This window comes from Lissotriton vulgaris, chromosome 5 (genome assembly GCF_964263255.1).
Source record: "Lissotriton vulgaris chromosome 5, aLisVul1.2, whole genome shotgun sequence".
Lineage (NCBI taxonomy): Eukaryota > Metazoa > Chordata > Amphibia > Caudata > Salamandridae > Lissotriton > Lissotriton vulgaris.
In genome coordinates this window covers 1,566,978,335-1,567,004,253 of record NC_141693.1, presented here as the reverse complement: position 1 = coordinate 1,567,004,253, position 25,919 = coordinate 1,566,978,335, and the positions used below count along the sequence as shown (strand labels likewise).

The following is a 25,919-nucleotide window of genomic DNA, read 5'->3' as shown; positions in this document are numbered from 1 at the left end:
GCCAAATATCACATATCCTATGCGATGCTCCTTATAAACATTCAATGATGTACCATCTTGCATAGCATGCAAACACCACATCAGTGCATTTAAAAATACTTTTGTAGAATAATAAATATGATGAATACATTGTTGTCACGGGATAACCATAAACTGAGGAGCTGCAAACAGTGCTGTGTCAGCTACATACAATAAAATTTAACTCAAAGAAATATCAAAAGAAGAGCATCATCATATTAAAGTTTCTAGTCAACATAAGAGTTGCACCATAGCAGCTTATGGTGCTTTCTGCTCAGATTGTGCCTCCAATCCCACATTGACTTTTTTAGTTCTTTGCAATTTTAAAAAACAATTCCTGCTCAAAGCTAGCTTTTCAAAACCATTCAACCTATTACATTTATTTCTCTAACCTGTGAATGTGGTCCATGTTCTCTTTTCCTCATTCCCATCATGATACTCCCTTTCCGGAAACCAAGTTCACTTCTTTATCCAGCCCACCCATCCAAGGTCACCAAATCTATGAAGCAATTCTGCTTTTTCTCACATTCTCTCCATGTACAAGATACCTTGTATCAATTGAATGGACAGCAGGAGAGGTGAATATTTATGGTTAGTGGGGGTGGGGTTTTGAAGATTAACCTCATTTGACTAAGAGCCGGGGTATCTGGGAGAAAAAGTATTTTAAGGGGGATGAAGTTCATATCTCCTTGGTGAAATTTCTAGAGCCTTATTTCATCCTTTCTGTGGATGCAGACTCAGTCGGAACAGATGTCCTAGTCCTCGCTCTGCCTTTCAAAGGAACTCTAAATATGCATGGCTTATTTGGCTTTGCCCGGCAGGGCTTGCCCGGCGGGGTGAGAATGGCGTTTGTCAGGCGTTCGTCAGGCGATCGGAAGGGGTGAGGCAATAGTTTATGGTTCAATGGTTTTCATGAAGTCTTCTTGATAAGATGAAAGATGGAAAGGGAAGCTTGTCAATAAGCAAACTTAAGACAAGGTGTGACTCCTAGAAAGAATGACTTAAAAACAACATACAGAAACACACATATAAAAAGGCCCTGATGAGGCTTGAACTCATGACCCCTGGTTTACAAGACCAGTGCTCTGCCACTGAGCTACAAGGCCAGTCTGCCTGCAGTTTGTAAATCGCAACATGTATTCTTACTGCGGTATGAAGATATCTATGATTTTGAGACTCTGTATGGAAATGCAGTTGCATTTGAATGTCTACATGCGTGCACAAATCGAAGAGCATGCTTAAGACACTTTTCTTGAAAGTAGGAAAAACTCCATTTTGATTTGAGAACATAAGAGTATTCACATTTATGACCATACTGAAAGCTCTAGTGAGTATGTCCGCAATCAGTGACAGATAGAGAACTCACTTATTAGAAGTGATCTGTCTCTGTGGGGCAGACAAATGTAAACACTCATACACTTGAGACGGCTGAAACTTTAGGAGTAAGAAATGCTTTTTTATCAGTCTATCTATCCAAACTGGTTGGAAGGCCAGGAGTGAGGAATAGGCAATCCTCTGGACACTTCATGAAAGATCTAATTTCAATTAAGCACAAAATAATTCCCTTTATTTGACATAAATGCCATAATGGAATAGTCAGTTGGGCCCTTCTAGTGGATTATGGCAGTGTCTTGAAAGAGAGTGTAATTGTACTACAAGACATGCTCACCTTCAAAAGAGTGTCTGATGGCTTTCCGACGAAGGTGGGATTCGAACCCACGCGTGCAGAGCACAATGGATTAGCAGTCCATCGCCTTAACCACTCGGCCACCTCGTCTGCCTTAGGAGCCTATATTTCATTTTTGGTGAAATTCTAACTATGTGCTAATTAAAAATAAGCATAAGTTTATCCTAGACTGTGTCAGAACGGCAAATGTATGGGGTGTTCAATAGACAGAGCACACGATATAGCAGAATTATCAAATCTATTCCATTTGGACTGTATTTTTAATAGTCATGATAACATGCTAGCATGTGAGTCGATCTTGCACAGTGAATAATGGAGCAGTGCAGTATCTACTTGGTTAGCACTAGATGGCTCAAATGGGGAGAAATGAAAACAGTGAGCTCCAGTGGCGCAATCGGTTAGCGCGCGGTACTTATACAGCAGTACTTGCACTGAGCCATGCCGAGGTTGTGAGTTCGAGCCTCACCTGGAGCAGTTGATTGGTTTTCATAAACCATTTCACTAAAAGTAAAGATTAGACTCAGAATAAAGACGGCTCTTGCTATAGAGTCTTAACTTCTTTTCAGGATCTGCGTGTCCGACTCCTCCAGGTGCCAAATATCACATATCCTATGCGATGCTCCTTATAAACATTCAATGATGTACCATCTTGCATAGCATGCAAACACCACATCAGTGCATTTAAAAATACTTTTGTAGAATAATAAATATGATGAATACATTGTTGTCACGGGATAACCATAAACTGAGGAGCTGCAAACAGTGCTGTGTCAGCTACATACAATAAAATTTAACTCAAAGAAATATCAAAAGAAGAGCATCATCATATTAAAGTTTCTAGTCAACATAAGAGTTGCACCATAGCAGCTTATGGTGCTTTCTGCTCAGATTGTGCCTCCAATCCCACATTGACTATTTTAGTTCTTTGCAATTTTAAAAAACAATTCCTGCTCAAAGCTAGCTTTTCAAAACCATTCAACCTATTACATTTATTTCTCTAACCTGTGAATGTGGTCCATGTTCTCTTTTCCTCATTCCCATCATGATACTCCCTTTCCGGAAACCAAGTTCACTTCTTTATCCAGCCCACCCATCCAAGGTCACCAAATCTATGAAGCAATTCTGCTTTTTCTCACATTCTCTCCATGTACAAGATACCTTGTATCAATTGAATGGACAGCAGGAGAGGTGAATATTTATGGTTAGTGGGGGTGGGGTTTTGAAGATTAACCTCATTTGACTAAGAGCCGGGGTATCTGGGAGAAAAAGTATTTTAAGGGGGATGAAGTTCATATCTCCTTGGTGAAATTTCTAGAGCCTTATTTCATCCTTTCTGTGGATGCAGACTCAGTCGGAACAGACGTCCTAGTCCTCGCTCTGCCTTTCAAAGGAACTTTAAATATGCATGGCTTATTTGGCTTTGCCCGGCAGGGCTTGCCCGGCGGGGTGAGAATGGCGTTTGTCAGGCGTTCGTCAGGCGATCGGAAGGGGTGAGGCAATAGTTTATGGTTCAATGGTTTTCATGAAGTCTTCTTGATAAGATGAAAGATGGAAAGGGAAGCTTGTCAATAAGCAAACTTAAGACAAGGTGTGACTCCTAGAAAGAATGACTTGAAAACAACATACAGAAACACACATATAAAAAGGCCCTGATGAGGCTTGAACTCAAGACCCCTGGTTTACAAGACCAGTGCTCTGCCACTGTGCTACAAGGCCGGTCTGCCTGCAGTTTGTAAATCGCAACATGTATTCTTACTGCGGTATGAAGATATCTATGATTTTGAGACTCTGTATGGAAATGCAGTTGCATTTGAATGTCTACATGCGTGCACAAATCGAAGAGCATGCTTAAGACACTTTTCTTGAAAGTAGGAAAAACTCCATTTTGATTTGAGAACATAAGAGTATTCACATTTATGACCATACTGAAAGCTCTAGTGAGTATGTCCGCAATCAGTGACAGATAGAGAACTCACTTATTAGAAGTGATCTGTCTCTGTGGGGCAGACAAATGTAAACACTCATACACTTGAGACGGCTGAAACTTTAGGAGTAAGAAATGCTTTCTTATCAGTCTATCTATCCAAACTGGTTGGAAGGCCAGGAGTGAGGAATAGGCAATCCTCTGGACACTTCATGAAAGATCTAATTTCAATTAAGCACAAAATACTTCCCTTTATTTGACATAAATGCCATAATGGAATAGTCAGTTGGGCCCTTCTAGTGGATTATGGCAGTGTCTTGAAAGAGAGTGTAATTGTACTACGAGACATGCTCACCTTCAAAAGAGTGTCTGATGGCTTTCCGACGAAGGTGGGATTCGAACCCACGCGTGCAGAGCACAATGGATTAGCAGTCCATCGCCTTAACCACTCGGCCACCTCGTCTGCCTTAGGAGCCTATATTTCATTTTTGGTGAAATTCTAACTATGTGCTAATTAAAAATAAGCATAAGTTTATCCTAGACTGTGTCAGAACGGCAAATGTATGGGGTGTTCAATAGACAGAGCACACGATATAGCAGAATTATCAAATCTATTCCATTTGGACTGTATTTTTAATAGTCATGATAACATGCTAGCATGTGAGTCGATCTTGCACAGTGAATAATGGAGCAGTGCAGTATCTACTTGGTTAGCACTAGATGGCTCAAATGGGGAGAAATGAAAACAGCGAGCTCCAGTGGCGCAATCGGTTAGCGCGCGGTACTTATACAGCAGTACTTGCACTGAGCCATGCTGAGGTTGTGAGTTCGAGCCTCACCTGGAGCAGTTGATTGGTTTTCATAAACCATTTCACTGAAAGGAAAGATTAGACTCAGAATAAAGACGGCTCTTGCTAGAGAGTCTTAACTTCTTTTCAGGATCTGCGTGTCCAACTCCTCCAGGTGCCAAATATCACATATCCTATGCGATGCTCCTTATAAACATTCAATGATGTACCATCTTGCATAGCATGCAAACACCACATCAGTGCATTTAAAAATACTTTTGTAGAATAATAAATATGATGAATACATTGTTGTCACGGGATAACCATAAACTGAGGAGCTGCAAACAGTGCTGTGTCAGCTACATACAATAAAATTTAACTCAAAGAAATATCAAAAGAAGAGCATCATCATATTAAAGTTTCTAGTCAACATAAGAGTTGCACCATAGCAGCTTATGGTGCTTTCTGCTCAGATTGTGCCTCCAATCCCACATTGACTTTTTTAGTTCTTTGCAATTTTAAAAAACAATTCCTGCTCAAAGCTAGCTTTTCAAAACCATTCAACCTATTACATTTATTTCTCTAACCTGTGAATGTGGTCCATGTTCTCTTTTCCTCATTCCCATCATGATACTCCCTTTCCGGAAACCAAGTTCACTTCTTTATCCAGCCCACCCATCCAAGGTCACCAAATCTATGAAGCAATTCTGCTTTTTCTCACATTCTCTCCATGTACAAGATACCTTGTATCAATTGAATGGACAGCAGGAGAGGTGAATATTTATGGTTAGTGGGGGTGGGGTTTTGAAGATTAACCTCATTTGACTAAGAGCCGGGGTATCTGGGAGAAAAAGTATTTTAAGGGGGATGAAGTTCATATCTCCTTGGTGAAATTTCTAGAGCCTTATTTCATCCTTTCTGTGGATGCAGACTCAGTCGGAACAGATGTCCTAGTCCTCGCTCTGCCTTTCAAAGGAACTCTAAATATGCATGGCTTATTTGGCTTTGCCCGGCAGGGCTTGCCCGGCGGGGTGAGAATGGCGTTTGTCAGGCGTTCGTCAGGCGATCGGAAGGGGTGAGGCAATAGTTTATGGTTCAATGGTTTTCATGAAGTCTTCTTGATAAGATGAAAGATGGAAAGGGAAGCTTGTCAATAAGCAAACTTAAGACAAGGTGTGACTCCTAGAAAGAATGACTTAAAAACAACATACAGAAACACACATATAAAAAGGCCCTGATGAGGCTTGAACTCATGACCCCTGGTTTACAAGACCAGTGCTCTGCCACTGAGCTACAAGGCCAGTCTGCCTGCAGTTTGTAAATCGCAACATGTATTCTTACTGCGGTATGAAGATATCTATGATTTTGAGACTCTGTATGGAAATGCAGTTGCATTTGAATGTCTACATGCGTGCACAAATCGAAGAGCATGCTTAAGACACTTTTCTTGAAAGTAGGAAAAACTCCATTTTGATTTGAGAACATAAGAGTATTCACATTTATGACCATACTGAAAGCTCTAGTGAGTATGTCCGCAATCAGTGACAGATAGAGAACTCACTTATTAGAAGTGATCTGTCTCTGTGGGGCAGACAAATGTAAACACTCATACACTTGAGACGGCTGAAACTTTAGGAGTAAGAAATGCTTTTTTATCAGTCTATCTATCCAAACTGGTTGGAAGGCCAGGAGTGAGGAATAGGCAATCCTCTGGACACTTCATGAAAGATCTAATTTCAATTAAGCACAAAATAATTCCCTTTATTTGACATAAATGCCATAATGGAATAGTCAGTTGGGCCCTTCTAGTGGATTATGGCAGTGTCTTGAAAGAGAGTGTAATTGTACTACAAGACATGCTCACCTTCAAAAGAGTGTCTGATGGCTTTCCGACGAAGGTGGGATTCGAACCCACGCGTGCAGAGCACAATGGATTAGCAGTCCATCGCCTTAACCACTCGGCCACCTCGTCTGCCTTAGGAGCCTATATTTCATTTTTGGTGAAATTCTAACTATGTGCTAATTAAAAATAAGCATAAGTTTATCCTAGACTGTGTCAGAACGGCAAATGTATGGGGTGTTCAATAGACAGAGCACACGATATAGCAGAATTATCAAATCTATTCCATTTGGACTGTATTTTTAATAGTCATGATAACATGCTAGCATGTGAGTCGATCTTGCACAGTGAATAATGGAGCAGTGCAGTATCTACTTGGTTAGCACTAGATGGCTCAAATGGGGAGAAATGAAAACAGTGAGCTCCAGTGGCGCAATCGGTTAGCGCGCGGTACTTATACAGCAGTACTTGCACTGAGCCATGCCGAGGTTGTGAGTTCGAGCCTCACCTGGAGCAGTTGATTGGTTTTCATAAACCATTTCACTAAAAGTAAAGATTAGACTCAGAATAAAGACGGCTCTTGCTATAGAGTCTTAACTTCTTTTCAGGATCTGCGTGTCCGACTCCTCCAGGTGCCAAATATCACATATCCTATGCGATGCTCCTTATAAACATTCAATGATGTACCATCTTGCATAGCATGCAAACACCACATCAGTGCATTTAAAAATACTTTTGTAGAATAATAAATATGATGAATACATTGTTGTCACGGGATAACCATAAACTGAGGAGCTGCAAACAGTGCTGTGTCAGCTACATACAATAAAATTTAACTCAAAGAAATATCAAAAGAAGAGCATCATCATATTAAAGTTTCTAGTCAACATAAGAGTTGCACCATAGCAGCTTATGGTGCTTTCTGCTCAGATTGTGCCTCCAATCCCACATTGACTATTTTAGTTCTTTGCAATTTTAAAAAACAATTCCTGCTCAAAGCTAGCTTTTCAAAACCATTCAACCTATTACATTTATTTCTCTAACCTGTGAATGTGGTCCATGTTCTCTTTTCCTCATTCCCATCATGATACTCCCTTTCCGGAAACCAAGTTCACTTCTTTATCCAGCCCACCCATCCAAGGTCACCAAATCTATGAAGCAATTCTGCTTTTTCTCACATTCTCTCCATGTACAAGATACCTTGTATCAATTGAATGGACAGCAGGAGAGGTGAATATTTATGGTTAGTGGGGGTGGGGTTTTGAAGATTAACCTCATTTGACTAAGAGCCGGGGTATCTGGGAGAAAAAGTATTTTAAGGGGGATGAAGTTCATATCTCCTTGGTGAAATTTCTAGAGCCTTATTTCATCCTTTCTGTGGATGCAGACTCAGTCGGAACAGACGTCCTAGTCCTCGCTCTGCCTTTCAAAGGAACTTTAAATATGCATGGCTTATTTGGCTTTGCCCGGCAGGGCTTGCCCGGCGGGGTGAGAATGGCGTTTGTCAGGCGTTCGTCAGGCGATCGGAAGGGGTGAGGCAATAGTTTATGGTTCAATGGTTTTCATGAAGTCTTCTTGATAAGATGAAAGATGGAAAGGGAAGCTTGTCAATAAGCAAACTTAAGACAAGGTGTGACTCCTAGAAAGAATGACTTGAAAACAACATACAGAAACACACATATAAAAAGGCCCTGATGAGGCTTGAACTCAAGACCCCTGGTTTACAAGACCAGTGCTCTGCCACTGTGCTACAAGGCCGGTCTGCCTGCAGTTTGTAAATCGCAACATGTATTCTTACTGCGGTATGAAGATATCTATGATTTTGAGACTCTGTATGGAAATGCAGTTGCATTTGAATGTCTACATGCGTGCACAAATCGAAGAGCATGCTTAAGACACTTTTCTTGAAAGTAGGAAAAACTCCATTTTGATTTGAGAACATAAGAGTATTCACATTTATGACCATACTGAAAGCTCTAGTGAGTATGTCCGCAATCAGTGACAGATAGAGAACTCACTTATTAGAAGTGATCTGTCTCTGTGGGGCAGACAAATGTAAACACTCATACACTTGAGACGGCTGAAACTTTAGGAGTAAGAAATGCTTTCTTATCAGTCTATCTATCCAAACTGGTTGGAAGGCCAGGAGTGAGGAATAGGCAATCCTCTGGACACTTCATGAAAGATCTAATTTCAATTAAGCACAAAATACTTCCCTTTATTTGACATAAATGCCATAATGGAATAGTCAGTTGGGCCCTTCTAGTGGATTATGGCAGTGTCTTGAAAGAGAGTGTAATTGTACTACGAGACATGCTCACCTTCAAAAGAGTGTCTGATGGCTTTCCGACGAAGGTGGGATTCGAACCCACGCGTGCAGAGCACAATGGATTAGCAGTCCATCGCCTTAACCACTCGGCCACCTCGTCTGCCTTAGGAGCCTATATTTCATTTTTGGTGAAATTCTAACTATGTGCTAATTAAAAATAAGCATAAGTTTATCCTAGACTGTGTCAGAACGGCAAATGTATGGGGTGTTCAATAGACAGAGCACACGATATAGCAGAATTATCAAATCTATTCCATTTGGACTGTATTTTTAATAGTCATGATAACATGCTAGCATGTGAGTCGATCTTGCACAGTGAATAATGGAGCAGTGCAGTATCTACTTGGTTAGAACTAGATGGCTCAAATGGGGAGAAATGAAAACAGTGAGCTCCAGTGGCGCAATCGGTTAGCGCGCGGTACTTATACAGCAGTACTTGCACTGAGCCATGCCGAGGTTGTGAGTTCGAGCCTCACCTGGAGCAGTTGATTGGTTTTCATAAACCATTTCACTAAAAGTAAAGATTAGACTCAGAATAAAGACGGCTCTTGCTATAGAGTCTTAACTTCTTTTCAGGATCTGCGTGTCCGACTCCTCCAGGTGCCAAATATCACATATCCTATGCGATGCTCCTTATAAACATTCAATGATGTACCATCTTGCATAGCATGCAAACACCACATCAGTGCATTTAAAAATACTTTTGTAGAATAATAAATATGATGAATACATTGTTGTCACGGGATAACCATAAACTGAGGAGCTGCAAACAGTGCTGTGTCAGCTACATACAATAAAATGTAACTCAAAGAAATATCAAAAGAAGAGCATCATCATATTAAAGTTTCTAGTCAACATAAGAGTTGCACCATAGCAGCTTATGGTGCTTTCTGCTCAGATTGTGCCTCCAATCCCACATTGACTTTTTTAGTTCTTTGCAATTTTAAAAAACAATTCCTGCTCAAAGCTAGCTTTTCAAAACCATTCAACCTATTACATTTATTTCTCTAACCTGTGAATGTGGTCCATGTTCTCTTTTCCTCATTCCCATCATGATACTCCCTTTCCGGAAACCAAGTTCACTTCTTTATCCAGCCCACCCATCCAAAGTCACCAAATCTATGAAGCAATTCTGCTTTTTCTCACATTCTCTCCATGTACAAGATACCTTGTATCAATTGAATGGACAGCAGGAGAGGTGAATATTTATGGTTAGTGGGGGTGGGGTTTTGAAGATTAACCTCATTTGACTAAGAGCCGGGGTATCTGGGAGAAAAAGTATTTTAAGGGGGATGAAGTTCATATCTCCTTGGTGAAATTTCTAGAGCCTTATTTCATCCTTTCTGTGGATGCAGACTCAGTCGGAACAGACGTCCTAGTCCTCGCTCTGCCTTTCAAAGGAACTCTAAATATGCATGGCTTATTTGGCTTTGCCCGGCAGGGCTTGCCCGGCGGGGTGAGAATGGCGTTTGTCAGGCGTTCGTCAGGCGATCGGAAGGGGTGAGGCAATAGTTTATGGTTCAATGGTTTTCATGAAGTCTTCTTGATAAGATGAAAGATGGAAAGGGAAGCTTGTCAATAAGCAAACTTAAGACAAGGTGTGACTCCTAGAAAGAATGACTTGAAAACAACATACAGAAACACACATATAAAAAGGCCCTGATGAGGCTTGAACTCTCATGACCCCTGGTTTACAAGACCAGTGCTCTGCCACTGAGCTACAAGGCCGGTCTGCCTGCAGTTTGTAAATCGCAACATGTATTCTTACTGCGGTATGAAGATATCTATGATTTTGAGACTCTGTATGGAAATGCAGTTGCATTTGAATGTCTACATGCGTGCACAAATCGAAGAGCATGCTTAAGACACTTTTCTTGAAAGTAGGAAAAACTCCATTTTGATTTGAGAACATAAGAGTATTCACATTTATGACCATACTGAAAGCTCTAGTGAGTATGTCCGCAATCAGTGACAGATAGAGAACTCACTTATTAGAAGTGATCTGTCTCTGTGGGGCAGACAAATGTAAACACTCATACACTTGAGACGGCTGAAACTTTAGGAGTAAGAAATGCTTTCTTATCAGTCTATCTATCCAAACTGGTTGGAAGGCCAGGAGTGAGGAATAGGCAATCCTCTGGACACTTCATGAAAGATCTAATTTCAATTAAGCACAAAATACTTCCCTTTATTTGACATAAATGCCATAATGGAATAGTCAGTTGGGCCCTTCTAGTGGATTATGGCAGTGTCTTGAAAGAGAGTGTAATTGTACTACGAGACATGCTCACCTTCAAAAGAGTGTCTGATGGCTTTCCGACGAAGGTGGGATTCGAACCCACGCGTGCAGAGCACAATGGATTAGCAGTCCATCGCCTTAACCACTCGGCCACCTCTTCTGCCTTGGGGGCCTATATTTCATTTTTGGTGAAATTCTAACTATGTGCTAATTAAAAATAAGCATAAGTTTATCCTAGACTGTGTCAGAACGGCAAATGTATGGGGTGTTCAATAGACAGAGCACACGATATAGCAGAATTATCAAATCTATTCCATTTGGACTGTATTTTTAATAGTCATGATAACATGCTAGCATGTGAGTCGATCTTGCACAGTGAATAATGGAGCAGTGCAGTATCTACTTGGTTAGCACTAGATGGCTCAAATGGGGAGAAATGAAAACAGCGAGCTCCAGTGGCGCAATCGGTTAGCGCGCGGTACTTATACAGCAGTACTTGCACTGAGCCATGCCGAGGTTGTGAGTTCGAGCCTCACCTGGAGCAGTTGATTGGTTTTCATAAACCATTTCACTGAAAGGAAAGATTAGACTCAGAATAAAGACGGCACTTGCTAGAGAGTCTTAACTTCTTTTCAGGATCTGCGTGTCCGACTCCTCCAGGTGCCAAATATCACATATCCTATGCGATGCTCCTTATAAACATTCAATGATGTACCATCTTGCATAGCATGCAAACACCACATCAGTGCATTTAAAAATACTTTTGTAGAATAATAAATATGATGAATACATTGTTGTCACGGGATAACCATAAACTGAGGAGCTGCAAACAGTGCTGTGTCAGCTACATACAATAAAATTTAACTCAAAGAAATATCAAAAGAAGAGCATCATCATATTAAAGTTTCTAGTCAACATAAGAGTTGCACCATAGCAGCTTATGGTGCTTTCTGCTCAGATTGTGCCTCCAATCCCACATTGACTTTTTTAGTTCTTTGCAATTTTAAAAAACAATTCCTGCTCAAAGCTAGCTTTTCAAAACCATTCAACCTATTACATTTATTTCTCTAACCTGTGAATGTGGTCCATGTTCTCTTTTCCTCATTCCCATCATGATACTCCCTTTCCGGAAACCAAGTTCACTTCTTTATCCAGCCCACCCATCCAAGGTCACCAAATCTATGAAGCAATTCTGCTTTTTCTCACATTCTCTCCATGTACAAGATACCTTGTATCAATTGAATGGACAGCAGGAGAGGTGAATATTTATGGTTAGTGGGGGTGGGGTTTTGAAGATTAACCTCATTTGACTAAGAGCCGGGGTATCTGGGAGAAAAAGTATTTTAAGGGGGATGAAGTTCATATCTCCTTGGTGAAATTTCTAGAGCCTTATTTCATCCTTTCTGTGGATGAAGACTCAGTCGGAACAGACGTCCTAGTCCTCGCTCTGCCTTTCAAAGGAACTTTAAATATGCATGGCTTATTTGGCTTTGCCCGGCAGGGCTTGCCCGGCGGGGTGAGAATGGCGTTTGTCAGGCGTTCGTCAGGCGATCGGAAGGGGTGAGGCAATAGTTTATGGTTCAATGGTTTTCATGAAGTCTTCTTGATAAGATGAAAGATGGAAAGGGAAGCTTGTCAATAAGCAAACTTAAGACAAGGTGTGACTCCTAGAAAGAATGACTTGAAAACAACATACAGAAACACACATATAAAAAGGCCCTGATGAGGCTTGAACTCAAGACCCCTGGTTTACAAGACCAGTGCTCTGCCACTGTGCTACAAGGCCGGTCTGCCTGCAGTTTGTAAATCGCAACATGTATTCTTACTGCGGTATGAAGATATCTATGATTTTGAGACTCTGTATGGAAATGCAGTTGCATTTGAATGTCTACATGCGTGCACAAATCGAAGAGCATGCTTAAGACACTTTTCTTGAAAGTAGGAAAAACTCCATTTTGATTTGAGAACATAAGAGTATTCACATTTATGACCATACTGAAAGCTCTAGTGAGTATGTCCGCAATCAGTGACAGATAGAGAACTCACTTATTAGAAGTGATCTGTCTCTGTGGGGCAGACAAATGTAAACACTCATACACTTGAGACGGCTGAAACTTTAGGAGTAAGAAATGCTTTCTTATCAGTCTATCTATCCAAACTGGTTGGAAGGCCAGGAGTGAGGAATAGGCAATCCTCTGGACACTTCATGAAAGATCTAATTTCAATTAAGCACAAAATACTTCCCTTTATTTGACATAAATGCCATAATGGAATAGTCAGTTGGGCCCTTCTAGTGGATTATGGCAGTGTCTTGAAAGAGAGTGTAATTGTACTACAAGACATGCTCACCTTCAAAAGAGTGTCTGATGGCTTTCCGACAAAGGTGGGATTCGAACCCACGCGTGCAGAGCACAATGGTTTAGCAGTCCATCGCCTTAACCACTCGGCCACCTCGTCTGCCTTAGGAGCCTATATTTCATTTTTGGTGAAATTCTAACTATGTGCTAATTAAAAATAAGCATAAGTTTATCCTAGACTGTGTCAGAACGGCAAATGTATGGGGTGTTCAATAGACAGAGCACACGATATAGCAGAATTATCAAATCTATTCCATTTGGACTGTATTTTTAATAGTCATGATAACATGCTAGCATGTGAGTCGATCTTGCACAGTGAATAATGGAGCAGTGCAGTATCTACTTGGTTAGCACTAGATGGCTCAAATGGGGAGAAATGAAAACAGTGAGCTCCAGTGGCGCAATCGGTTAGCGCGCGGTACTTATACAGCAGTACTTGCACTGAGCCATGCCGAGGTTGTGAGTTCGAGCCTCACCTGGAGCAGTTGATTGGTTTTCATAAACCATTTCACTAAAAGTAAAGATTAGACTCAGAATAAAGACGTCTCTTGCTATAGAGTCTTAACTTCTTTTCAGGATCTGCGTGTCCGACTCCTCCAGGTGCCAAATATCACATATCCTATGCGATGCTCCTTATAAACATTCAATGATGTACCATCTTGCATAGCATGCAAACACCACATCAGTGCATTTAAAAATACTTTTGTAGAATAATAAATATGATGAATACATTGTTGTCACGGGATAACCATAAACTGAGGAGCTGCAAACAGTGCTGTGTCAGCTACATACAATAAAATTTAACTCAAAGAAATATCAAAAGAAGAGCATCATCATATTAAAGTTTCTAGTCAACATAAGAGTTGCACCATAGCAGCTTATGGTGCTTTCTGCTCAGATTGTGCCTCCAATCCCACATTGACTTTTTTAGTTCTTTGCAATTTTAAAAAACAATTCCTGCTCAAAGCTAGCTTTTCAAAACCATTCAACCTATTACATTCATTTCTCTAACCTGTGAATGTGGTCCATGTTCTCTTTTCCTCATTCCCATCATGATACTCCCTTTCCGGAAACCAAGTTCACTTCTTTATCCAGCCCACCCATCCAAGGTCACCAAATCTATGAAGCAATTCTGCTTTTTCTCACATTCTCTCCATGTACAAGATACCTTGTATCAATTGAATGGACAGCAGGAGAGGTGAATATTTATGGTTAGTGGGGGTGGGGTTTTGAAGATTAACCTCATTTGACTAAGAGCCGGGGTATCTGGGAGAAAAAGTATTTTAAGGGGGATGAAGTTCATATCTCCTTGGTGAAATTTCTAGAGCCTTATTTCATCCTTTCTGTGGATGCAGACTCAGTCGGAACAGACGTCCTAGTCCTCGCTCTGCCTTTCAAAGGAACTCTAAATATGCATGGCTTATTTGGCTTTGCCCGGCAGGGCTTGCCCGGCGGGGTGAGAATGGCATTTGTCAGGCGTTCGTCAGGCGATCGGAAGGGGTGAGGCAATAGTTTATGGTTCAATGGTTTTCATGAAGTCTTCTTGATAAGATGAAAGATGGAAAGGGAAGCTTGTCAATAAGCAAACTTAAGACAAGGTGTGACTCCTAGAAAGAATGACTTAAAAACAACATACAGAAACACACATATAAAAAGGCCCTGATGAGGCTTGAACTCACGACCCCTGGTTTACAAGACCAGTGCTCTGCCACTGAGCTACAAGGCCGGTCTGCCTGCAGTTTGTAAATCGCAACATGTATTCTTACTGCGGTATGAAGATATCTATGATTTTGAGACTCTGTATGGAAATGCAGTTGCATTTGAATGTCTACATGCGTGCACAAATCGAAGAGCATGCTTAAGACACTTTTCTTGAAAGTAGGAAAAACTCCATTTTGATTTGAGAACATAAGAGTATTCACATTTATGACCATACTGAAAGCTCTAGTGAGTATGTCCGCAATCAGTGACAGATAGAGAACTCACTTATTAGAAGTGATCTGTCTCTGTGGGGCAGACAAATGTAAACACTCATACACTTGAGACGGCTGAAACTTTAGGAGTAAGAAATGCTTTTTTATCAGTCTATCTATCCAAACTGGTTGGAAGGCCAGGAGTGAGGAATAGGCAATCCTCTGGACACTTCATGAAAGATCTAATTTCAATTAAGCACAAAATAATTCCCTTTATTTGACATAAATGCCATAATGGAATAGTCAGTTGGGCCCTTCTAGTGGATTATGGCAGTGTCTTGAAAGAGAGTGTAATTGTACTACAAGACATGCTCACCTTCAAAAGAGTGTCTGATGGCTTTCCGACGAAGGTGGGATTCGAACCCACGCGTGCAGAGCACAATGGATTAGCAGTCCATCGCCTTAACCACTCGGCCACCTCGTCTGCCTTAGTAGCCTATATTTCATTTTTGGTGAAATTCTAACTATGTGCTAATTAAAAATAAGCATAAGTTTATCCTAGACTGTGTCAGAACGGCAAATGTATGGGGTGTTCAATAGACAGAGCACACGATATAGCAGAATTATCAAATCTATTCCATTTGGACTGTATTTTTAATAGTCATGATAACATGCTAGCATGTGAGTCGATCTTGCACAGTGAATAATGGAGCAGTGCAGTATCTACTTGGTTAGCACTAGATGGCTCAAATGGGGAGAAATGAAAACAGTGAGCTCCAGTGGCGCAATCGGTTAGCGCGCGGTACTTATACAGCAGTACTTGCACTGAGCCATGCCGAGGTTGTGAGTTCGAGCCTCACCTGGAGCAGTTGATTGGTTTTCATAAACCATTTCACTAAAAGTAAAGATTAGACTCAGAATAAAGACGGCTCTTGCTATAGAGTCTTAACTTCTTTTCAGGATCTGCGTGTCCGACTCCTCCAGGTGCCTAATATCACATATCCTATGCGATGCTCCTTATAAACATTCAATGATGTACCATCTTGCATAGCATGCAAACACCACATCAGTGCATTTAAAAATACTTTTGTAGAATAATAAATATGATGAATACATTGTTGTCACGGGATAACCATAAACTGAGGAGCTGCAAACAGTGCTGTGTCAGCTACATACAATAAAATTTAACTCAAAGAAATATCAAAAGAAGAGCATCATCATATTAAAGTTTCTAGTCAACATAAGAGTTGCACCATAGCAGCTTATGGTGCTTTCTGCTCAGATTGTGCCTCCAATCCCACATTGACTATTTTAGTTCTTTGCAATTTTAAAAAACAATTCCTGCTCAAAGCTAGCTTTTCAAAACCATTCAACCTATTACATTTATTTCTCTAACCTGTGAATGTGGTCCATGTTCTCTTTTCCTCATTCCCATCATGATACTCCCTTTCCGGAAACCAAGTTCACTTCTTTATCCAGCCCACCCATCCAAGGTCACCAAATCTATGAAGCAATTCTGCTTTTTCTCACATTCTCTCCATGTACAAGATACCTTGTATCAATTGAATGGACAGCAGGAGAGGTGAATATTTATGGTTAGTGGGGGTGGGGTTTTGAAGATTAACCTCATTTGACTAAGAGCCGGGGTATCTGGGAGAAAAAGTATTTTAAGGGGGATGAAGTTCATATCTCCTTGGTGAAATTTCTAGAGCCTTATTTCATCCTTTCTGTGGATGCAGACTCAGTCGGAACAGACGTCCTAGTCCTCGCTCTGCCTTTCAAAGGAACTTTAAATATGCATGGCTTATTTGGCTTTGCCCGGCAGGGCTTGCCCGGCGGGGTGAGAATGGCGTTTGTCAGGCGTTCGTCAGGCGATCGGAAGGGGTGAGGCAATAGTTTATGGTTCAATGGTTTTCATGAAGTCTTCTTGATAAGATGAAAGATGGAAAGGGAAGCTTGTCAATAAGCAAACTTAAGACAAGGTGTGACTCCTAGAAAGAATGACTTGAAAACAACATACAGAAACACACATATAAAAAGGCCCTGATGAGGCTTGAACTCAAGACCCCTGGTTTACAAGACCAGTGCTCTGCCACTGTGCTACAAGGCCGGTCTGCCTGCAGTTTGTAAATCGCAACATGTATTCTTACTGCGGTATGAAGATATCTATGATTTTGAGACTCTGTATGGAAATGCAGTTGCATTTGAATGTCTACATGCGTGCACAAATCGAAGAGCATGCTTAAGACACTTTTCTTGAAAGTAGGAAAAACTCCATTTTGATTTGAGAACATAAGAGTATTCACATTTATGACCATACTGAAAGCTCTAGTGAGTATGTCCGCAATCAGTGACAGATAGAGAACTCACTTATTAGAAGTGATCTGTCTCTGTGGGGCAGACAAATGTAAACACTCATACACTTGAGACGGCTGAAACTTTAGGAGTAAGAAATGCTTTCTTATCAGTCTATCTATCCAAACTGGTTGGAAGGCCAGGAGTGAGGAATAGGCAATCCTCTGGACACTTCATGAAAGATCTAATTTCAATTAAGCACAAAATACTTCCCTTTATTTGACATAAATGCCATAATGGAATAGTCAGTTGGGCCCTTCTAGTGGATTATGGCAGTGTCTTGAAAGAGAGTGTAATTGTACTACGAGACATGCTCACCTTCAAAAGAGTGTCTGATGGCTTTCCGACGAAGGTGGGATTCGAACCCACGCGTGCAGAGCACAATGGATTAGCAGTCCATCGCCTTAACCACTCGGCCACCTCGTCTGCCTTAGGAGCCTATATTTCATTTTTGGTGAAATTCTAACTATGTGCTAATTAAAAATAAGCATAAGTTTATCCTAGACTGTGTCAGAACGGCAAATGTATGGGGTGTTCAATAGACAGAGCACACGATATAGCAGAATTATCAAATCTATTCCATTTGGACTGTATTTTTAATAGTCATGATAACATGCTAGCATGTGAGTCGATCTTGCACAGTGAATAATGGAGCAGTGCAGTATCTACTTGGTTAGAACTAGATGGCTCAAATGGGGAGAAATGAAAACAGTGAGCTCCAGTGGCGCAATCGGTTAGCGCGCGGTACTTATACAGCAGTACTTGCACTGAGCCATGCTGAGGTTGTGAGTTCGAGCCTCACCTGGAGCAGTTGATTGGTTTTCATAAACCATTTCACTAAAAGTAAAGATTAGACTCAGAATAAAGACGGCTCTTGCTATAGAGTCTTAACTTCTTTTCAGGATCTGCGTGTCCGACTCCTCCAGGTGCCAAATATCACATATCCTATGCGATGCTCCTTATAAACATTCAATGATGTACCATCTTGCATAGCATGCAAACACCACATCAGTGCATTTAAAAATACTTTTGTAGAATAATAAATATGATGAATACATTGTTGTCACGGGATAACCATAAACTGAGGAGCTGCAAACAGTGCTGTGTCAGCTACATACAATAAAATGTAACTCAAAGAAATATCAAAAGAAGAGCATCATCATATTAAAGTTTCTAGTCAACATAAGAGTTGCACCATAGCAGCTTATGGTGCTTTCTGCTCAGAGTGTGCCTCCAATCCCACATTGACTTTTTTAGTTCTTTGCAATTTTAAAAAACAATTCCTGCTCAAAGCTAGCTTTTCAAAACCATTCAACCTATTACATTTATTTCTCTAACCTGTGAATGTGGTCCATGTTCTCTTTTCCTCATTCCCATCATGATACTCCCTTTCCGGAAACCAAGTTCACTTCTTTATCCAGCCCACCCATCCAAAGTCACCAAATCTATGAAGCAATTCTGCTTTTTCTCACATTCTCTCCATGTACAAGATACCTTGTATCAATTGAATGGACAGCAGGAGAGGTGAATATTTATGGTTAGTGGGGGTGGGGTTTTGAAGATTAACCTCATTTGACTAAGAGCCGGGGTATCTGGGAGAAAAAGTATTTTAAGGGGGATGAAGTTCATATCTCCTTGGTGAAATTTCTAGAGCCTTATTTCATCCTTTCTGTGGATGCAGACTCAGTCGGAACAGACGTCCTAGTCCTCGCTCTGCCTTTCAAAGGAACTCTAAATATGCATGGCTTATTTGGCTTTGCCCGGCAGGGCTTGCCCGGCGGGGTGAGAATGGCGTTTGTCAGGCGTTCGTCAGGCGATCGGAAGGGGTGAGGCAATAGTTTATGGTTCAATGGTTTTCATGAAGTCTTCTTGATAAGATGAAAGATGGAAAGGGAAGCTTGTCAATAAGCAAACTTAAGACAAGGTGTGACTCCTAGAAAGAATGACTTGAAAACAACATACAGAAACACACATATAAAAAGGCCCTGATGAGGCTTGAACTCTCATGACCCCTGGTTTACAAGACCAGTGCTCTGCCACTGAGCTACAAGGCCGGTCTGCCTGCAGTTTGTAAATCGCAACATGTATTCTTACTGCGGTATGAAGATATCTATGATTTTGAGACTCTGTATGGAAATGCAGTTGCATTTGAATGTCTACATGCGTGCACAAATCGAAGAGCATGCTTAAGACACTTTTCTTGAAAGTAGGAAAAACTCCATTTTGATTTGAGAACATAAGAGTATTCACATTTATGACCATACTGAAAGCTCTAGTGAGTATGTCCGCAATCAGTGACAGATAGAGAACTCACTTATTAGAAGTGATCTGTCTCTGTGGGGCAGACAAATGTAAACACTCATACACTTGAGACGGCTGAAACTTTAGGAGTAAGAAATGCTTTCTTATCAGTCTATCTATCCAAACTGGTTGGAAGGCCAGGAGTGAGGAATAGGCAATCCTCTGGACACTTCATGAAAGATCTAATTTCAATTAAGCACAAAATACTTCCCTTTATTTGACATAAATGCCATAATGGAATAGTCAGTTGGGCCCTTCTAGTGGATTATGGCAGTGTCTTGAAAGAGAGTGTAATTGTACTACGAGACATGCTCACCTTCAAAAGAGTGTCTGATGGCTTTCCGACGAAGGTGGGATTCGAACCCACGCGTGCAGAGCACAATGGATTAGCAGTCCATCGCCTTAACCACTCGGCCACCTCTTCTGCCTTGGGGGCCTATATTTCATTTTTGGTGAAATTCTAACTATGTGCTAATTAAAAATAAGCATAAGTTTATCCTAGACTGTGTCAGAACGGCAAATGTATGGGGTGTTCAATAGACAGAGCACACGATATAGCAGAATTATCAAATCTATTCCATTTGGACTGTATTTTTAATAGTCATGATAACATGCTAGCATGTGAGTCGATCTTGCACAGTGAATAATGGAGCAGTGCAGTATCTACTTGGTTAGCACTAGATGGCTCAAATGGGGAGAAATGAAAACAGCGAGCTCCAGTGGCGCAATCGGTTAGCGCGCGGTACTTATACAGCAGTACTTGCACTGAGCCATGCCGAGGTTGTGAGTTCGAGCCTCACCTGGAGCAGTTGATTGGTTTTCATAAACCATTTCACTGAAAGGAAAGATTAGACTCAGAATAAAGACGGCACTTGCTAGAGAGTCTTAACTTCTTTTCAGGATCTGCGTGTCCGACTCCTCCAGGTGCCAAATATCACATATCCTATGCGATGCTCCTTATAAACATTCAATGATGTACCATCTTGCATAGCATGCAAACACCACATCAGTGCATTTAAAAATACTTTTGTAGAATAATAAATATGATGAATACATTGTTGTCACGGGATAACCATAAACTGAGGAGCTGCAAACAGTGCTGTGTCAGCTACATACAATAAAATTTAACTCAAAGAAATATCAAAAGAAGAGCATCATCATATTAAAGTTTCTAGTCAACATAAGAGTTGCACCATAGCAGCTTATGGTGCTTTCTGCTCAGATTGTGCCTCCAATCCCACATTGACTTTTTTAGTTCTTTGCAATTTTAAAAAACAATTCCTGCTCAAAGCTAGCTTTTCAAAACCATTCAACCTATTACATTTATTTCTCTAACCTGTGAATGTGGTCCATGTTCTCTTTTCCTCATTCCCATCATGATACTCCCTTTCCGGAAACCAAGTTCACTTCTTTATCCAGCCCACCCATCCAAGGTCACCAAATCTATGAAGCAATTCTGCTTTTTCTCACATTCTCTCCATGTACAAGATACCTTGTATCAATTGAATGGACAGCAGGAGAGGTGAATATTTATGGTTAGTGGGGGTGGGGTTTTGAAGATTAACCTCATTTGACTAAGAGCCGGGGTATCTGGGAGAAAAAGTATTTTAAGGGGGATGAAGTTCATATCTCCTTGGTGAAATTTCTAGAGCCTTATTTCATCCTTTCTGTGGATGAAGACTCAGTCGGAACAGACGTCCTAGTCCTCGCTCTGCCTTTCAAAGGAACTTTAAATATGCATGGCTTATTTGGCTTTGCCCGGCAGGGCTTGCCCGGCGGGGTGAGAATGGCGTTTGTCAGGCGTTCGTCAGGCGATCGGAAGGGGTGAGGCAATAGTTTATGGTTCAATGGTTTTCATGAAGTCTTCTTGATAAGATGAAAGATGGAAAGGGAAGCTTGTCAATAAGCAAACTTAAGACAAGGTGTGACTCCTAGAAAGAATGACTTGAAAACAACATACAGAAACACACATATAAAAAGGCCCTGATGAGGCTTGAACTCAAGACCCCTGGTTTACAAGACCAGTGCTCTGCCACTGTGCTACAAGGCCGGTCTGCCTGCAGTTTGTAAATCGCAACATGTATTCTTACTGCGGTATGAAGATATCTATGATTTTGAGACTCTGTATGGAAATGCAGTTGCATTTGAATGTCTACATGCGTGCACAAATCGAAGAGCATGCTTAAGACACTTTTCTTGAAAGTAGGAAAAACTCCATTTTGATTTGAGAACATAAGAGTATTCACATTTATGACCATACTGAAAGCTCTAGTGAGTATGTCCGCAATCAGTGACAGATAGAGAACTCACTTATTAGAAGTGATCTGTCTCTGTGGGGCAGACAAATGTAAACACTCATACACTTGAGACGGCTGAAACTTTAGGAGTAAGAAATGCTTTCTTATCAGTCTATCTATCCAAACTGGTTGGAAGGCCAGGAGTGAGGAATAGGCAATCCTCTGGACACTTCATGAAAGATCTAATTTCAATTAAGCACAAAATACTTCCCTTTATTTGACATAAATGCCATAATGGAATAGTCAGTTGGGCCCTTCTAGTGGATTATGGCAGTGTCTTGAAAGAGAGTGTAATTGTACTACAAGACATGCTCACCTTCAAAAGAGTGTCTGATGGCTTTCCGACAAAGGTGGGATTCGAACCCACGCGTGCAGAGCACAATGGTTTAGCAGTCCATCGCCTTAACCACTCGGCCACCTCGTCTGCCTTAGGAGCCTATATTTCATTTTTGGTGAAATTCTAACTATGTGCTAATTAAAAATAAGCATAAGTTTATCCTAGACTGTGTCAGAACGGCAAATGTATGGGGTGTTCAATAGACAGAGCACACGATATAGCAGAATTATCAAATCTATTCCATTTGGACTGTATTTTTAATAGTCATGATAACATGCTAGCATGTGAGTCGATCTTGCACAGTGAATAATGGAGCAGTGCAGTATCTACTTGGTTAGCACTAGATGGCTCAAATGGGGAGAAATGAAAACAGTGAGCTCCAGTGGCGCAATCGGTTAGCGCGCGGTACTTATACAGCAGTACTTGCACTGAGCCATGCCGAGGTTGTGAGTTCGAGCCTCACCTGGAGCAGTTGATTGGTTTTCATAAACCATTTCACTAAAAGTAAAGATTAGACTCAGAATAAAGACGTCTCTTGCTATAGAGTCTTAACTTCTTTTCAGGATCTGCGTGTCCGACTCCTCCAGGTGCCAAATATCACATATCCTATGCGATGCTCCTTATAAACATTCAATGATGTACCATCTTGCATAGCATGCAAACACCACATCAGTGCATTTAAAAATACTTTTGTAGAATAATAAATATGATGAATACATTGTTGTCACGGGATAACCATAAACTGAGGAGCTGCAAACAGTGCTGTGTCAGCTACATACAATAAAATTTAACTCAAAGAAATATCAAAAGAAGAGCATCATCATATTAAAGTTTCTAGTCAACATAAGAGTTGCACCATAGCAGCTTATGGTGCTTTCTGCTCAGATTGTGCCTCCAATCCCACATTGACTTTTTTAGTTCTTTGCAATTTTAAAAAACAATTCCTGCTCAAAGCTAGCTTTTCAAAACCATTCAACCTATTACATTCATTTCTCTAACCTGTGAATGTGGTCCATGTTCTCTTTTCCTCATTCCCATCATGATACTCCCTTTCCGGAAACCAAGTTCACTTCTTTATCCAGCCCACCCATCCAAGGTCACCAAATCTATGAAGCAATTCTGCTTTTTCTCACATTCTCTCCATGTACAAGATACCTTGTATCAATTGAATGGACAGCAGGAGAGGTGAATATTTATGGTTAGTGGGGGTGGGGTTTTGAAGATTAACCTCATTTGACTAAGAGCCGGGGTATCTGGGAGAAAAAGTATTTTAAGGGGGATGAAGTTCATATCTCCTTGGTGAAATTTCTAGAGCCTTATTTCATCCTTTCTGTGGATGCAGACTCAGTCGGAACAGACGTCCTAGTCCTCGCTCTGCCTTTCAAAGGAACTCTAAATATGCATGGCTTATTTGGCTTTGCCCGGCAGGGCTTGCCCGGCGGGGTGAGAATGGCGTTTGTCAGGCGTTCGTCAGGCGATCGGAAGGGGTGAGGCAATAGTTTATGGTTCAATGGTTTTCATGAAGTCTTCTTGATAAGATGAAAGATGGAAAGGGAAGCTTGTCAATAAGCAAACTTAAGACAAGGTGTGACTCCTAGAAAGAATGACTTAAAAACAACATACAGAAACACACATATAAAAAGGCCCTGATGAGGCTTGAACTCATGACCCCTGGTTTACAAGACCAGTGCTCTGCCACTGAGCTACAAGGCCGGTCTGCCTGCAGTTTGTAAATCGCAACATGTATTCTTACTGCGGTATGAAGATATCTATGATTTTGAGACTCTGTATGGAAATGCAGTTGCATTTGAATGTCTACATGCGTGCACAAATCGAAGAGCATGCTTAAGACACTTTTCTTGAAAGTAGGAAAAACTCCATTTTGATTTGAGAACATAAGAGTATTCACATTTATGACCATACTGAAAGCTCTAGTGAGTATGTCCGCAATCAGTGACAGATAGAGAACTCACTTATTAGAAGTGATCTGTCTCTGTGGGGCAGACAAATGTAAACACTCATACACTTGAGACGGCTGAAACTTTAGGAGTAAGAAATGCTTTTTTATCAGTCTATCTATCCAAACTGGTTGGAAGGCCAGGAGTGAGGAATAGGCAATCCTCTGGACACTTCATGAAAGATCTAATTTCAATTAAGCACAAAATAATTCCCTTTATTTGACATAAATGCCATAATGGAATAGTCAGTTGGGCCCTTCTAGTGGATTATGGCAGTGTCTTGAAAGAGAGTGTAATTGTACTACAAGACATGCTCACCTTCAAAAGAGTGTCTGATGGCTTTCCGACGAAGGTGGGATTCGAACCCACGCGTGCAGAGCACAATGGATTAGCAGTCCATCGCCTTAACCACTCGGCCACCTCGTCTGCCTTAGGAGCCTATATTTCATTTTTGGTGAAATTCTAACTATGTGCTAATTAAAAATAAGCATAAGTTTATCCTAGACTGTGTCAGAACGGCAAATGTATGGGGTGTTCAATAGACAGAGCACACGATATAGCAGAATTATCAAATCTATTCCATTTGGACTGTATTTTTAATAGTCATGATAACATGCTAGCATGTGAGTCGATCTTGCACAGTGAATAATGGAGCAGTGCAGTATCTACTTGGTTAGCACTAGATGGCTCAAATGGGGAGAAATGAAAACAGTGAGCTCCAGTGGCGCAATCGGTTAGCGCGCGGTACTTATACAGCAGTACTTGCACTGAGCCATGCCGAGGTTGTGAGTTCGAGCCTCACCTGGAGCAGTTGATTGGTTTTCATAAACCATTTCACTAAAAGTAAAGATTAGACTCAGAATAAAGACGGCTCTTGCTATAGAGTCTTAACTTCTTTTCAGGATCTGCGTGTCCGACTCCTCCAGGTGCCAAATATCACATATCCTATGCGATGCTCCTTATAAACATTCAATGATGTACCATCTTGCATAGCATGCAAACACCACATCAGTGCATTTAAAAATACTTTTGTAGAATAATAAATATGATGAATACATTGTTGTCACGGGATAACCATAAACTGAGGAGCTGCAAACAGTGCTGTGTCAGCTACATACAATAAAATTTAACTCAAAGAAATATCAAAAGAAGAGCATCATCATATTAAAGTTTCTAGTCAACATAAGAGTTGCACCATAGCAGCTTATGGTGCTTTCTGCTCAGATTGTGCCTCCAATCCCACATTGACTATTTTAGTTCTTTGCAATTTTAAAAAACAATTCCTGCTCAAAGCTAGCTTTTCAAAACCATTCAACCTATTACATTTATTTCTCTAACCTGTGAATGTGGTCCATGTTCTCTTTTCCTCATTCCCATCATGATACTCCCTTTCCGGAAACCAAGTTCACTTCTTTATCCAGCCCACCCATCCAAGGTCACCAAATCTATGAAGCAATTCTGCTTTTTCTCACATTCTCTCCATGTACAAGATACCTTGTATCAATTGAATGGACAGCAGGAGAGGTGAATATTTATGGTTAGTGGGGGTGGGGTTTTGAAGATTAACCTCATTTGA

At 40.9% G+C, this 25,919-nt stretch overlaps 33 non-coding genes across 33 annotated transcripts; 11 read left to right on the top strand and 22 right to left on the bottom strand.

The window, feature by feature from the left end:
* Positions 1-1,052: 1,052 nt before the first annotated feature.
* On the bottom strand, positions 1,053-1,124 carry TRNAT-UGU (transfer RNA threonine (anticodon UGU)). Its single transcript has one exon. It is a non-coding gene; the product is annotated as a tRNA-Thr (tRNA).
* A 589-nt stretch (positions 1,125-1,713) lies between these two features.
* Positions 1,714-1,795, bottom strand: TRNAS-GCU (transfer RNA serine (anticodon GCU)). The gene has a single exon. It is a non-coding gene; the product is annotated as a tRNA-Ser (tRNA).
* Positions 1,796-2,084: 289 nt separating this feature from the next.
* TRNAI-UAU (transfer RNA isoleucine (anticodon UAU)) lies at positions 2,085-2,179 on the top strand. The gene is made up of 2 exons: positions 2,085-2,122; positions 2,144-2,179. It is a non-coding gene; the product is annotated as a tRNA-Ile (tRNA).
* A 1,170-nt stretch (positions 2,180-3,349) lies between these two features.
* On the bottom strand, positions 3,350-3,421 carry TRNAT-UGU (transfer RNA threonine (anticodon UGU)). Its single transcript has one exon. It is a non-coding gene; the product is annotated as a tRNA-Thr (tRNA).
* A 589-nt stretch (positions 3,422-4,010) lies between these two features.
* Positions 4,011-4,092, bottom strand: TRNAS-GCU (transfer RNA serine (anticodon GCU)). The gene has a single exon. It is a non-coding gene; the product is annotated as a tRNA-Ser (tRNA).
* A 289-nt stretch (positions 4,093-4,381) lies between these two features.
* TRNAI-UAU (transfer RNA isoleucine (anticodon UAU)) lies at positions 4,382-4,476 on the top strand. The gene is made up of 2 exons: positions 4,382-4,419; positions 4,441-4,476. It is a non-coding gene; the product is annotated as a tRNA-Ile (tRNA).
* Positions 4,477-5,646: 1,170 nt separating this feature from the next.
* TRNAT-UGU (transfer RNA threonine (anticodon UGU)) lies at positions 5,647-5,718 on the bottom strand. Its single transcript has one exon. It is a non-coding gene; the product is annotated as a tRNA-Thr (tRNA).
* Positions 5,719-6,307: 589 nt separating this feature from the next.
* On the bottom strand, positions 6,308-6,389 carry TRNAS-GCU (transfer RNA serine (anticodon GCU)). Its single transcript has one exon. It is a non-coding gene; the product is annotated as a tRNA-Ser (tRNA).
* A 289-nt stretch (positions 6,390-6,678) lies between these two features.
* TRNAI-UAU (transfer RNA isoleucine (anticodon UAU)) lies at positions 6,679-6,773 on the top strand. The gene is made up of 2 exons: positions 6,679-6,716; positions 6,738-6,773. It is a non-coding gene; the product is annotated as a tRNA-Ile (tRNA).
* A 1,170-nt stretch (positions 6,774-7,943) lies between these two features.
* TRNAT-UGU (transfer RNA threonine (anticodon UGU)) lies at positions 7,944-8,015 on the bottom strand. Its single transcript has one exon. It is a non-coding gene; the product is annotated as a tRNA-Thr (tRNA).
* A 589-nt stretch (positions 8,016-8,604) lies between these two features.
* Positions 8,605-8,686, bottom strand: TRNAS-GCU (transfer RNA serine (anticodon GCU)). Its single transcript has one exon. It is a non-coding gene; the product is annotated as a tRNA-Ser (tRNA).
* Positions 8,687-8,975: 289 nt separating this feature from the next.
* On the top strand, positions 8,976-9,070 carry TRNAI-UAU (transfer RNA isoleucine (anticodon UAU)). The gene is made up of 2 exons: positions 8,976-9,013; positions 9,035-9,070. It is a non-coding gene; the product is annotated as a tRNA-Ile (tRNA).
* A 1,170-nt stretch (positions 9,071-10,240) lies between these two features.
* TRNAT-UGU (transfer RNA threonine (anticodon UGU)) lies at positions 10,241-10,314 on the bottom strand. Its single transcript has one exon. It is a non-coding gene; the product is annotated as a tRNA-Thr (tRNA).
* Positions 10,315-10,903: 589 nt separating this feature from the next.
* TRNAS-GCU (transfer RNA serine (anticodon GCU)) lies at positions 10,904-10,985 on the bottom strand. Its single transcript has one exon. It is a non-coding gene; the product is annotated as a tRNA-Ser (tRNA).
* Positions 10,986-11,274: 289 nt separating this feature from the next.
* Positions 11,275-11,369, top strand: TRNAI-UAU (transfer RNA isoleucine (anticodon UAU)). The gene is made up of 2 exons: positions 11,275-11,312; positions 11,334-11,369. It is a non-coding gene; the product is annotated as a tRNA-Ile (tRNA).
* Positions 11,370-12,539: 1,170 nt separating this feature from the next.
* On the bottom strand, positions 12,540-12,611 carry TRNAT-UGU (transfer RNA threonine (anticodon UGU)). Its single transcript has one exon. It is a non-coding gene; the product is annotated as a tRNA-Thr (tRNA).
* A 589-nt stretch (positions 12,612-13,200) lies between these two features.
* TRNAS-GCU (transfer RNA serine (anticodon GCU)) lies at positions 13,201-13,282 on the bottom strand. Its single transcript has one exon. It is a non-coding gene; the product is annotated as a tRNA-Ser (tRNA).
* A 289-nt stretch (positions 13,283-13,571) lies between these two features.
* On the top strand, positions 13,572-13,666 carry TRNAI-UAU (transfer RNA isoleucine (anticodon UAU)). The gene is made up of 2 exons: positions 13,572-13,609; positions 13,631-13,666. It is a non-coding gene; the product is annotated as a tRNA-Ile (tRNA).
* Positions 13,667-14,836: 1,170 nt separating this feature from the next.
* Positions 14,837-14,908, bottom strand: TRNAT-UGU (transfer RNA threonine (anticodon UGU)). Its single transcript has one exon. It is a non-coding gene; the product is annotated as a tRNA-Thr (tRNA).
* A 589-nt stretch (positions 14,909-15,497) lies between these two features.
* TRNAS-GCU (transfer RNA serine (anticodon GCU)) lies at positions 15,498-15,579 on the bottom strand. Its single transcript has one exon. It is a non-coding gene; the product is annotated as a tRNA-Ser (tRNA).
* A 289-nt stretch (positions 15,580-15,868) lies between these two features.
* Positions 15,869-15,963, top strand: TRNAI-UAU (transfer RNA isoleucine (anticodon UAU)). The gene is made up of 2 exons: positions 15,869-15,906; positions 15,928-15,963. It is a non-coding gene; the product is annotated as a tRNA-Ile (tRNA).
* Positions 15,964-17,133: 1,170 nt separating this feature from the next.
* Positions 17,134-17,205, bottom strand: TRNAT-UGU (transfer RNA threonine (anticodon UGU)). The gene has a single exon. It is a non-coding gene; the product is annotated as a tRNA-Thr (tRNA).
* A 589-nt stretch (positions 17,206-17,794) lies between these two features.
* TRNAS-GCU (transfer RNA serine (anticodon GCU)) lies at positions 17,795-17,876 on the bottom strand. Its single transcript has one exon. It is a non-coding gene; the product is annotated as a tRNA-Ser (tRNA).
* Positions 17,877-18,165: 289 nt separating this feature from the next.
* TRNAI-UAU (transfer RNA isoleucine (anticodon UAU)) lies at positions 18,166-18,260 on the top strand. The gene is made up of 2 exons: positions 18,166-18,203; positions 18,225-18,260. It is a non-coding gene; the product is annotated as a tRNA-Ile (tRNA).
* Positions 18,261-19,430: 1,170 nt separating this feature from the next.
* On the bottom strand, positions 19,431-19,504 carry TRNAT-UGU (transfer RNA threonine (anticodon UGU)). The gene has a single exon. It is a non-coding gene; the product is annotated as a tRNA-Thr (tRNA).
* Positions 19,505-20,093: 589 nt separating this feature from the next.
* On the bottom strand, positions 20,094-20,175 carry TRNAS-GCU (transfer RNA serine (anticodon GCU)). Its single transcript has one exon. It is a non-coding gene; the product is annotated as a tRNA-Ser (tRNA).
* Positions 20,176-20,464: 289 nt separating this feature from the next.
* TRNAI-UAU (transfer RNA isoleucine (anticodon UAU)) lies at positions 20,465-20,559 on the top strand. The gene is made up of 2 exons: positions 20,465-20,502; positions 20,524-20,559. It is a non-coding gene; the product is annotated as a tRNA-Ile (tRNA).
* Positions 20,560-21,729: 1,170 nt separating this feature from the next.
* On the bottom strand, positions 21,730-21,801 carry TRNAT-UGU (transfer RNA threonine (anticodon UGU)). The gene has a single exon. It is a non-coding gene; the product is annotated as a tRNA-Thr (tRNA).
* A 589-nt stretch (positions 21,802-22,390) lies between these two features.
* TRNAS-GCU (transfer RNA serine (anticodon GCU)) lies at positions 22,391-22,472 on the bottom strand. The gene has a single exon. It is a non-coding gene; the product is annotated as a tRNA-Ser (tRNA).
* Positions 22,473-22,761: 289 nt separating this feature from the next.
* On the top strand, positions 22,762-22,856 carry TRNAI-UAU (transfer RNA isoleucine (anticodon UAU)). The gene is made up of 2 exons: positions 22,762-22,799; positions 22,821-22,856. It is a non-coding gene; the product is annotated as a tRNA-Ile (tRNA).
* A 1,170-nt stretch (positions 22,857-24,026) lies between these two features.
* TRNAT-UGU (transfer RNA threonine (anticodon UGU)) lies at positions 24,027-24,098 on the bottom strand. The gene has a single exon. It is a non-coding gene; the product is annotated as a tRNA-Thr (tRNA).
* Positions 24,099-24,687: 589 nt separating this feature from the next.
* TRNAS-GCU (transfer RNA serine (anticodon GCU)) lies at positions 24,688-24,769 on the bottom strand. Its single transcript has one exon. It is a non-coding gene; the product is annotated as a tRNA-Ser (tRNA).
* A 289-nt stretch (positions 24,770-25,058) lies between these two features.
* On the top strand, positions 25,059-25,153 carry TRNAI-UAU (transfer RNA isoleucine (anticodon UAU)). The gene is made up of 2 exons: positions 25,059-25,096; positions 25,118-25,153. It is a non-coding gene; the product is annotated as a tRNA-Ile (tRNA).
* Positions 25,154-25,919: the final 766 nt, after the last annotated feature.